We start from the raw sequence: 11,507 nt of genomic DNA, 5'->3' as shown, positions 1-11,507 counted from the left end.
ACATATATTTTTTGAGAATCTAGAGTTCCTGAGTTATGTTATGATTGTGGGGAGGACGGTCAGTTCAGTAGAGAGTGCCCGTCATTGGTTGGCCATCCAGTTAGAGTCAACTAATATTTCTTGCTAAGTGAGCTGTAGGGTTTTACTATAACAGTAGAAAGACTGGTCACCGGTATAGAGAGTTTCCCTGGTGCATGATTAACAGTCATAACTCATCCTTATTAGTTTCATTGTGTTGTGTCACCTTTAGTTAAAGGCAATGAACTTAGTACCTTTGTGTTTGATTCATATGCTCTGTCCGAGTTTGGACCTACTCAGATTCATACCCCTTCAGGCATGTTAGACATGTTACTTAGGATTTCATTGTGATAGGTATGCCATTTATTCCCTACCTTTACCCTTTTCACTTGAGTATATTGGGGTTTTCATAACCATTAATGGTTATAAGCTTTAGTAGGTTTATATTAATTATTGTGTACCTTGGTGTAAAGTTTATTTTGATTTGAGTCCTATTTACCATAGCATGTCGGTCATCTTATAGAGCTAGAGTGGAACTTGACATAGATTTTCATTTTTGATACCACCTACTCCTTATATTGGTTTTTCTTTTACTATTTCCATTGTTTCATGTTGATCGATCCTTGCTTGATAAATGACTAGACTATCATTTTCTACTTACATTCCCTTTCTTGAGTCTCTTGTTTGTTGGCCTAGGTTACTAGTTTAGATGGATAGTTTTCTCTCTTTCAATAAGGTGAGGTTGGTAATATTTATCTTTTGTAATGTGGTTAGATCAGGTGTTAAGTCATCTATGAAAGGGAATATAGATTAGCCTACATGGTATCTTTATGGTTCTAGAGTTGGAAATTTGGTTATATTGCTTATTTAAGGTTTGAGATTATGAGACTTGCCTTTTGGGTTGCTAAGGTTTTAGTATTGGCTATTCTTCTCTATATAATCTATTTTAAAGGTTGACTAATTTGAGATTCATTCTCCTAATTTGACTAGTTCAACACCCGATAATGGTCTTGGTTTTGATGTCGAGAGGTCTTGGACTTGCCTTTCAGATTTGTTGGGTTTTTCTCTTAGTAATAGCTTTGATCATTGTATTGGTATCGAGTTGGATACTCTGTTACCATGATGTTATTCTTATTCCATAGGAGTTAAGGAGCATAGAGATAAGTGATCTTTCTTGTGACTTTTTCTTATGCTGGAAAATTTGGTATTCATTGTTGAGATGGAGTATTGGATTGATTGATTTTTGCTAAGGTTGCATTTCTCTGAGTTTCTGGAGTTTGGGTTATCAGTGTATGATTTGCAGCCTTGGTGAGTTCTTAGGTATGCTTTGGTGATTCATGCCCTCCAACAGATATAGGGTGGTAGCTTATGCTTTTAGCCTGAGGTTTATTCCCTATCGTCATTGTGTTCTTCAGCTATGTTTCAATTTTGTATCTAGCTTGAACTAGTCGGGTTATGTTTGATTTAGATTGCGAGGTTGATTTGGGTATTTGAACTTAGTTTAGACTTGTCGGCTTCAGTTTTGGATTTTAATGTCTCTGAATGGAGGTTGTAGGTTATGATAGATTTAGAGTATGAATGCTTACCCATATATAGGGTTAGTTTGGATAGTTGAGGTAGAGCGATTAAACCTTGGTGTTGATATTCCAACTGGGGTTTGTAGAGTTTGGGTGCAATCTTTATTTTTAGATTTGTCTCAGTTGGTGTTTTATCTATAGCCTGGCTAAGCCTACTCTTTGTATACCACTTTAGTCTTCTTTATTTTGGATGAATTGTGGTTGATAGATGATCAGGTGATAGCCTATTGAAACTTGATGATAGTTTCTTTCGCTGTTGACCTTGATTTTCAGTTTTTGCTAGAATTTTGGATTGTCTTCTTAGAAGAAGAAGTGTACTCGAGTTGGATTCAATATTGTTTCACTTAATTGGTGGGATACCCTGGATTGGATCACTCAATGGTGAGTGTTTATGCTTTGGACTCCCAACTATTAGATTTGAGGGTTATCCGGCCCTTTTGTAGCATTGGCAGTAGGTTGTAGATATTGGTCATCACCATTTATACCTAGGTATCACCCTATGGGCTTATCCTTATGTTGTCCGTTATAGATTTTAGTGGATCAGCTTTAGTTCTTCAAAGTTAGTGCAATAGGGTTTCGCAGGCAGGACCTGGGTGACCTTCTTCTTATTTCAGAGTGGATAACATGTTTTTTTTCTTAAAACAAGGTTATATTTAGGTATTGTTGTTGGTCACATGATTCATGCCATGTATTGCCTTCTGCTTGGATGAGTTTTTGCTTGGTAGTATTGGTATTAATATGGTATTAGTGTGTTGTGGTTTGGATATGCATGCATCAGCCTTTTATGGTTCAGTTGGAGGCCAATTGGTTATTGGGTGGAGTTTTGGCTATTTTATGAACGTATAAAGGAAGTTGGTGGAAAAAAGAATGCCTATATCAAAATCTTTTGGAAGTGTTGTCTCTCTGTAGAGGTTATCTAGGGAGTTATTCTCAGAGCATGCGATCCCAGTACCTTATTACTTTGAGATTTCCTGCTCTTTTTATCATTTGACTTTTGCGGAGATAGTCCTTTTAGTAGTGGATATTGTAATGGCCCTTTAGGTTATTTCCTCGATTTACATGCATTTCCAATATTTCGAGCCATCCCACAATGGCTACAGGTTATTTGTTATGTGTTGAGACTGTTAGTTCGGTTATCGAATAGTTCATTTGGGGTTTAGGCTCATTTTTCTATTTTGAAGCTTTTGTTGTTAATGAATCAGTCTCGAATCGAACTCCTAAAACACAACCTCGAATGAGAATTCTGATAGCCTAGTCATCCCTAGAAAATTAATTTTACGCTAGGGGGACCCTTGGTTCATGTCTTGAGATATCCAAACCTGCTTTAGGCTATTGGGTGCATTTTATGAGAAATGGAACTATAGGCGTGGGGCCCATATTTAGTCAAATAGTCTTTGATGAAAGTTTTGATGGTTACATTGAGTCCAGAATGTTGAATATGTTATGGTAGCATAGTTTATTTGTGTGCACGTGGTTCTGAATGAATCTCGAGCACCCAGTCGAAGTTCTTTTTTAGACTTAGTGAAATCTGGTGCCTGATATTTAGTATGACCGCTTTAGCGGTAATGGAGCCTCTTTAGTGTCAAGCGCTCTAGCGTCCACGATCCGCTTTAGCACCCTTGGCCATTGGTCTGGGGTCTGCTTTAGCAATTAAGGACCGCTTAAGTGGATATCACATTAGCGGTGACCATTTTAGTGATGCCAGCATCCCTTGCGTTTGCTTAGCAGTAGGCATTTAAGTGGACAAGTGTCCTCCTAAGTGGCACATGGGGATTGTTAAATCCCCTTTCTGCACCCGATTTTCTATCATTTTTGTCCTTCATAATTACTCGATTTTGAGGGCTTGAAAAGAGAAAAAAATGGGGAATCATGCATTGAAGCTACAGTAAATTAGCCTAATACTCCTTGGTAATTTTACATTATTTTTCCCATCAATTTCTGTTCATTTTCATGGTAAATTCTTAGAAATTAGGTCCTTAAATCCCCGACCTTAAGGGCTTATTTGGGCCCTTATTTATGCACTATTTGTCCTTAACTTTTGAGCACACATTCCTTGTACTTCAAGGGACCTCGTGATGGATTTAATTTTATATTTCATTTGCAGGCCTTGTTAGCCACCGGAATTTTGACCCGAACCTTTATATAGCAATATAGGTCTCATTTTATTCCTAATGACATATAGATGACTATTTTGATAATGTGGCATCATTTTGGGATTGTGGAGCAAAGGCAGATAATTTGTAGATGACTCAAGGACTTGCAGTTCGACATCGAGGTAGGCTTTTGTAATACCCCGTATACTTCTAAACTAGAAAACGAATCATTCTTCCTACGTGTGAAACCTCTAATATTGTAATTCATATTTGAGTACATCATTTACAATAAGTATCCTAGTGTAAAGAGAGCTTATGATGTGTTTAACGCGTTCATAAGAGTCACTTATGGTAATGTAAGCTATGAGCTTTTGAATCCATCAAGTTTTAGTATTTTATTTTGCAAGGTTCATCTTTAAATGAACGTAACTTGATTTTATGTGGTATTTTCTCATATTTAGACCCACCAAATTTTAGAGAATCGAATTAGCCTTCCAATGATACTGATTTCGCCTTAATCAAATACCCAAACAAAAAGTTATGCCCATTTTCGTGAGAGACAGTAAGGGTATGCGATTAGTTAGGTGCTACCCAACCAAAGTTAGGTGATTGGTTAGGCTCTGCCCAACCTGGCTTGTGCAATTACTTGGGCGCAGCCTAAGTCAGTTCCAAGTGCCAAAAATACTCCGTTTTGACTTATATCAAGGGTGTTGAAGTCATTTCACACCCCTAAACCATCCCTAATCACTCCAAATCATTGATAAGGGGTTTTTAAACACATAATTACATTCCTTAAGCCCTAAATCAGTCAAGTTACGATCCAAAACCCTTCCTCTCTTCCCAAGAACAAAATCTAAGTTTACCTCTCAAGAATCAAGAAGTTAAGCTCCGAATTCAAAGTTCTCTACAAGGATTCTTTCAATCAAGCTTGAAGGTCCAATCTTTCAACGAATCCGTTACCATAAAGGTATATGGGGTTATGAACAAGAACACCTTTCATTCTTGTGCCCAAAATATTTATGTAATTATGAAAGATACATGGTTTTATATGTTTTACTATGAATTTAAAATATTATTTTATATACCATGTTGTTGTTCAAGAGATTATGATATTTATAAATGCCTAGAAGATAAATTCCATGAGTTTGAGGTTGCAATTATGCTTAAAGCTGAAATTTCCAGATTTTTAAATGAATTATGCATGTTTATGATATAAAGCATGAACTTTGAGATGTTTTGTCAAAGTATTGATATATGGGTCATTAAACCCTCTTTGAGATAGATATTTTTGAGAATTTATATGCTACATGAACCCAAGTTTAGACTATTTGGAAGCAATTTAGAAAGATTTGACCTTTTGGTCACAATAGAGTTGAAATCCACTTTATGAAATGAGATTAGAGACTTTATCATTGATTTCCTTATGAAATATGAGATTACCTTTAAAGTAGATTTTCTTGAGATTTTCGAGCATAGTATTGGGAGTAGTATTTAACACCGAGTTGGGTATGTTACTATGATTTTATACCCCAGAACTACGTGCCACTGTAGGTTGAGATATTTATTCCCACTATACGTGGATGACTGAGATAGTGATCACTGAGATGAGATTGTTCTATTCCAATGGTAAGGGTAGAACAGCCCTAACCTGTAGGGGCAAGTTGTGGGACATCATGGATGCTCACATGGTGTACATGTCGGTTAGAAGAACCTCCCAAAATAGATGTCCCCCACTCTTAAAATAGTTTATAGATTTAAAGCTTTAAGATAAAGTATATACTATGCATAATGAGTTTCAGAATTCATTTAGCCTATGAGTTTTGACAACAGAAACAGGACTCAAATTTTAGAACTAAGTGTAATGGCTCACAAGATCTAGATTTTGTCCTTTTCTATTCATTATTTATATCTTCATATTTCAGATTTATCGAGCTTTGTGAGTCATTTACATTTAGTATGCATAGTTTTATAAATTGTGATGATATTAAGATATTATTTTCTATATGCATTGCACCCCCATATACTCGGCTCATTTCCATGATACTGACCCACATATTCGTATGTGGGCTATATTTTCTCGGAATGTAGGTACAAGGTATAGTGTACATCTTTAGATCCAGTCAGTTCGTGGCATCCAGTCAGCAGGTGATGAGTCCTTTTGATTGAAGGGCTTGATTTAGTTATACAGTTTGAGAAGTGTTGTATTTTCTTTATTTAGTTGTATTAAGTTGGGTTAGTCGGGAGTCATGACCCGGCTACTTACAGTCAGTACTAGTAGAAGCTTCATAGACAATCAGTAGAAGTTAATGTATTCCATTTCAGTTTTGGTTGTAAAAGCAGAGTTGTAATCTTGTAAATTTAGTTTTGTATCTATCATATTTAGAAAATAGTTATTTTTCGTAGATTTGTATTGATTTATACTTTTTGCTCAGTTGCTTATGAGTTATGCCAGTAGAAGGGTTATCTTGAGGTCACTTGTGATCCTAAGCATCGTGTGACGTCTGGGGATCCAATTTCGGGGCGTCACAAACTTGGAATTAGAGCACAGAGTTCAAGTGTCCTAGGGTGTCTATGAAGCCGTGTCTTGTAGAGTCTTGTAGAACGGTACAGAGACATCAGTACTTTTCTTCGAGAGGCTACAGGGCACTTAGGAAATGTCTCCATTATTTCAAGTCTTACACCATGCTATAGAAAGTTCTCCAAGGAACTTATACAGATTCTCATCTTACTCTAGTCAGGCCATCTCTGCCTTATTTCTAAGGTATTAGAAATAGTTGAGCTTCATTCTCCATAGATAGTTATGGGACTATAAGAGAGCTAGAAAGTATCCTGTCAGTACTTTTGAGTTCCAAAAACTAAAGTGCTTTATCAGACCTGTATAAATCGTGTACTAAGCCCGAGTTACATATGCTTTAAAATTTCTCCTTAGAATCCATAATGATAATCTATACATCTTTATCTATGTATTATTCTTGAGACAGCATGATCAACAAGTTCCAGTTCCTTTCCAGATAATGCTCTTATATTTACTAGCAAAAGTTTCAGAAGTTACAAAGTGGCTTGAGAGGAGCCTTTTAGTGTGTTATAAGTCCCTCAAATTTAAAGTTATGGCCTCGTTCGTACGAGTTATTCAATTAAGATAGAGTAAGGTGTATTCTTAGATCATTGAATGTTGTGTGTCAAGTTTCTATCTCTTGTATTATGTAATCTTGTTATCATTATATTTGTGAAAAATCAAAGTCTAGTGAAGCCATGTGAGGCCTATTTCAATTCACTAGGAACTTGTTGTTTATCTTGTTGTTCTGGTGTTAGTTGAAAGTGTGGGTTTTTGTGTAGTGACAGAAGTAGTAATGTTTAGTTGAAAGTCTTGTGTTAGTTGAACTTGTGGGTTTAGAAGTGTAGTGGCAAAAATGGTGGTAAGGGCGATTTATTGAATATGTATAGCAGAATTTTTGCTTATGATTGAATTAGTAATGAAGTGATATACCCTTGTTTGTTAGTTTAGTGAAGTTAGAGAAGGAGATTATTAGTTAAGGTGGATTGTTGTTTGCTTGAAGTATGAAAAGAGTTATTGATGATATTTGTTGTGCTAGGAAAGTATAGGTTTTGATGGAAGTACTTCGTGGTTGAGTATTGTTAATTTAGGCTTCCCTGAGATTGCAAGAGGAAGTTTGGTTGAAACTTGTAGAACTATCAAAGAAGTTTAGGTGTATGGATGTGTAAATGGTAGTGATGTGTAGAAGGAGGATGTGATAATGAATTGTAAATAAGATAGACCATATGATTATTGATCAATTATTGTGGTTATGAGATTCTAGTGGGCTAGTGTTTCTTGATGCTTTGTTTTATGGTTTCCAAGTGAGAATAGTATATGAGGTTTTGTTATTAATCATGCCTAGCACTGGATACTAAGTTTGAATAGTTGATGATCATCAAGGTGGAAATAACGATTGCTTGGTTAGTGATGCTAGCTGTATGGAGGGGAACCAATAGGCTTGAAATAGTGAATGCAAGAATATAAGTTTACTGATTTGAGATTAAGTATGATGTTGTATGAATGATGTAGAAGTATGCCCAAGGTAATATGGGGCTTTTTTATTTTTAAGGATTATGACATGTTGTGTGTGGCTAGTAGTACCATTGAGTTGCTAGGTGGAGAAAGACTAGTTAGATGGTATATGGTGTTCTAAATAACCAAGTTAAGGAGTTTTGATGGATAGTGTTGAGCCTTTTGTTATGGTCTTGATTCTCATGGCTTAGAGATATAATTTTGGAGATGCAATATTGGTAGGCTATGATGGAAGTAGTATGGTTCATTAAGGGTTGAAGATATCCATGTTAAGTGTTGGAACCTAAGTTGAGTTTCTTAAAGATTGAGCTAATAGAAAGTAGAGTTGAAGAACTATTTTGTGTGAACTCATAGTATGGTGATACTCCTGAAGATTCTAAGTTAGTAAGTGTTCAAGTTATTAGATGATGAATATTGGGGACATAGAAAGATAATGTTGTATCTTAGAATAAAGTATTAGCAGTGGGTTTTACACTTTAAGGGTAAGTTTATTATTTATGGGTATTATGATGCCCTAGACTCTAGAGTAAAGGGATTGTAGTTTAGATTAGAGTTAGTAAAGGGTTCCATTGACTTAGAATGTCATCTTTGATCTAAGGGGGAGATGGTAGAGTGAAGAACCAAACCAAGTTTTGAGATTTAGATTGCGTTATATGTCAACAAGAGTTGCGATGAGCGATGAGATATTAATCCTTTCTTCCTCTGGAGTATTCTTTGGATTTCAATGTGTATCACATCAGATTCGTGTCATACATGATAGATCCATGCCAAATGCTAATGCTTATACACTTCATGTGTACTCAAATCCATTATCGGTTTCTAGTAAGTAAGTAACAGCTTTAGTCTATGATTTGAGTCATTCCTAAGAAATCTATGAACTTCAATCTTACGTTGAACTGCTCATGATAAGTATGAACTCATGTTCCAGAGTATGATCAGTTCTCAAAAAGTCATGATCCTAGTGAAAACTAGTTTATATCATGTATGCCCTCAGTTTAGATCTCTTTAATAAATCTATACCTTTGACATTCTATTCCTTAGGCTTCAGTTAAGTGTTAAAGTTATGTATAGTATTCTTTCGTGCTTCAGGTCTTTATGTGTTAGATCTTCTGAGACCTCTTCCTACATTAAGATATTGATGATGAATAGTTGTTTAGATGGGAGAGAGTAAATATTTAATATTGAGAAAAGATTGTCGTATGCTCGTTTTAGCTAAGGCTATAAGTGTGAAGTAAGATTGAGGCCAAGTCTTTAATACATTTTGTGGTCAGTTGAAAATTTATGTGTATGTTTTTAAGAATAGTGAAAGAATGTTGTTGTTGATAGAGGTTTAGAGACAATGAGGAGTAAACCTTTATGAGTTTTTGCCTTGAAGTTCATATGTGGTTATAATGATAGGCTTGAATGTCGTGTTGGGATGTAAGTGAAGGAATGCAATATACGCTAGTGAATCCATAGTAAGAGTTTAGAGTTAGTCATTGAAGTGATAAGAAAAATCATCATAGAGAGGAAAAGTTGTGAAAATGCTTGGGGTATTGAATTCATGGTTCATACTAGTGTTATAATGTTATGTGTAGTAAGTTGTGATTCAAGTTAGGCTTGAACATGGTGAGAGAATTTAGTTCAGATCAGACATTAGTATATGAAGTTATATGAACCCGTGTGAGCATGGTATTAAAGGGGAGAAAGTATAGTCGAAAAGAGTATTTGAGAAGTGTTTCTAAGCTTGAAAAATTAGTAGTTGCATTGTATAAGGCCTAGTAATTCTAAACTAGTTTATGTTTAAGAAACCTATGTTACATGTTACAAAGTTATAGCTATACTGAGACTTCCTTCTTCAGATATCTCACTCTGATCATACCCAAGATTCTTTTTCCCTAATATTATTATAACTTCTTGCTAAGAGTACTGAAGAAATATTCTAGTTGAGTATAAGCTTTTAGTGTAATTCAGTCCGTATAGCCAGCAATTTAGTTTAGTAATCAGACAGATAAGTTTCCATGGTTTTTGTATCTTTCCTATTCTTGAGGTAATTCATTCACATCCATGCAAGTTGCAAATTCAGTTTAGTCCAAGCATCATGTTAAGATTCAGCTATTTAGTCATGACTCACTTCGTAAGTGCCCAGAGCATAACCTCGGTTTTCCAAGTATACCAACTCAGATAGTGTAGCACCCCTTGTACAATCTTAGTCTCATTGTCTCATGATTCGTGCCTAAATAATTTATCACTTCGCAGTTCTATATTAATGATTGTATCATGAAAATCTCAAGTGAGTTCTAAACTCCTATCATGAATCAGTTCCTGATGGTGAGTAAGTAAAGTTAGCTTAGAATTCAACTTCAAGATAGAATTTCTAAAGTTTCAGGTCAGCTATATTCTTTATTAGAAGAAACATTATTCCATACCTTAATGTTTCAATAAGTTCCTACCCATCATTCGAGGATGAATGATTCCAAGGGGGAGATATTGTAATGCCCCGTATACTTCTAAACTAGAAAACAAACCATTCTTCTTACGTGTGAAACCTCTAATCTTGTAATTCATATTTGAGTACATCATTTACAATGAGTATCCCAGTGAAAAGAGAGCTTATGATTTATTTAACGAGTTCATAGGAGTCACTTAAGGTAATGCAACCTAAGAGCTTTTGAATCCATCAAGTTTTAGTATTTTATTTTGCAAGGGTCATCTTTAAATGAGCGTAACTTGATTTTATGTGGTATTTGGTCATATTTAGACCCACCAAATTTTAGAGAATTGAATTAGCCTTCCAACGATACCAATTTCTCCTTAATCCAATACCCGAGAGAAAAGTTATGCCCATTTTAGTGAGAGACAGTAAGGGTATCGATTGGTTAGGCGCCGCACAACCAAGCTTAGGTGATTAGTTAGGCGCCGCCCAACCTGGCTTGTGCAATTACTTGGGCGCCACCTAAGTCAGTTCCAAGTGCCAAAAACACTCCATTTTGACTTATATCAAGGGTGTTGAAGTCATTTCACACCCCTAAACCATCCCTAATCACTCCAAATCATTGATAAGGGGTTTTTAAACACATAATTATAAGCCCTAAACCCTAAATTAGTCAATTTACGATACAAAACCCTTCTTCTCTTCCCAAGAACAAAATCTAAGTTTACCTCTCAAGAATCTAGAATTTAAGCTCCGAATTCAAAGTTCTCTACAAGGATTCTTTAAATCAAGCTTGAAGGTCCAATCTTTCAACGAATCCATTACCATAAAAGTATGTGGGGTTATGAACAAGAACATCCTTTCGTTCTTGTGCCTAAAATATTTATGTAATTACGAAAGATACATGATTTTACATGTTTTACTATGAATTTGAAATATTATTTTACATACCATGTTGTTGTTCAAGAGATTATGATATTTCTAAATGCCTAGAAGATAAATTCCATGAGTTTGATGTTGTTATTATACTTAAATCTGAAATTTACAGATTTTTAAATGAATTATGCATGTTCATGATATAAAACATGAACTTTGAGATGTTTTATCAAAGTATTGATATATGGATCATTAAACCCTCTTTGAGATTGATGTTTTTGAGAATTTATATGCTACATGCACTCAAGTTTAGACTATTTGGAATCAATTTAGAAAGATTTGACCTTTTGGTCACCATAGAGTTGAAATCCACTTTATGAAATGAGATTAGAGACTTTATCATTAATTTCCTTATGAAATATGAGATTACCTTTAAAGTAGATTTTCTTGAGATTTTTGAG

The sequence above is a fragment of the Capsicum annuum genome, chromosome 11, assembly GCF_002878395.1.
Source record: "Capsicum annuum cultivar UCD-10X-F1 chromosome 11, UCD10Xv1.1, whole genome shotgun sequence".
NCBI lineage: Eukaryota > Viridiplantae > Streptophyta > Magnoliopsida > Solanales > Solanaceae > Capsicum > Capsicum annuum.
The sequence above is the reverse complement of the archived record's forward strand: the minus strand, read 5'-3'. Positions refer to the sequence as shown.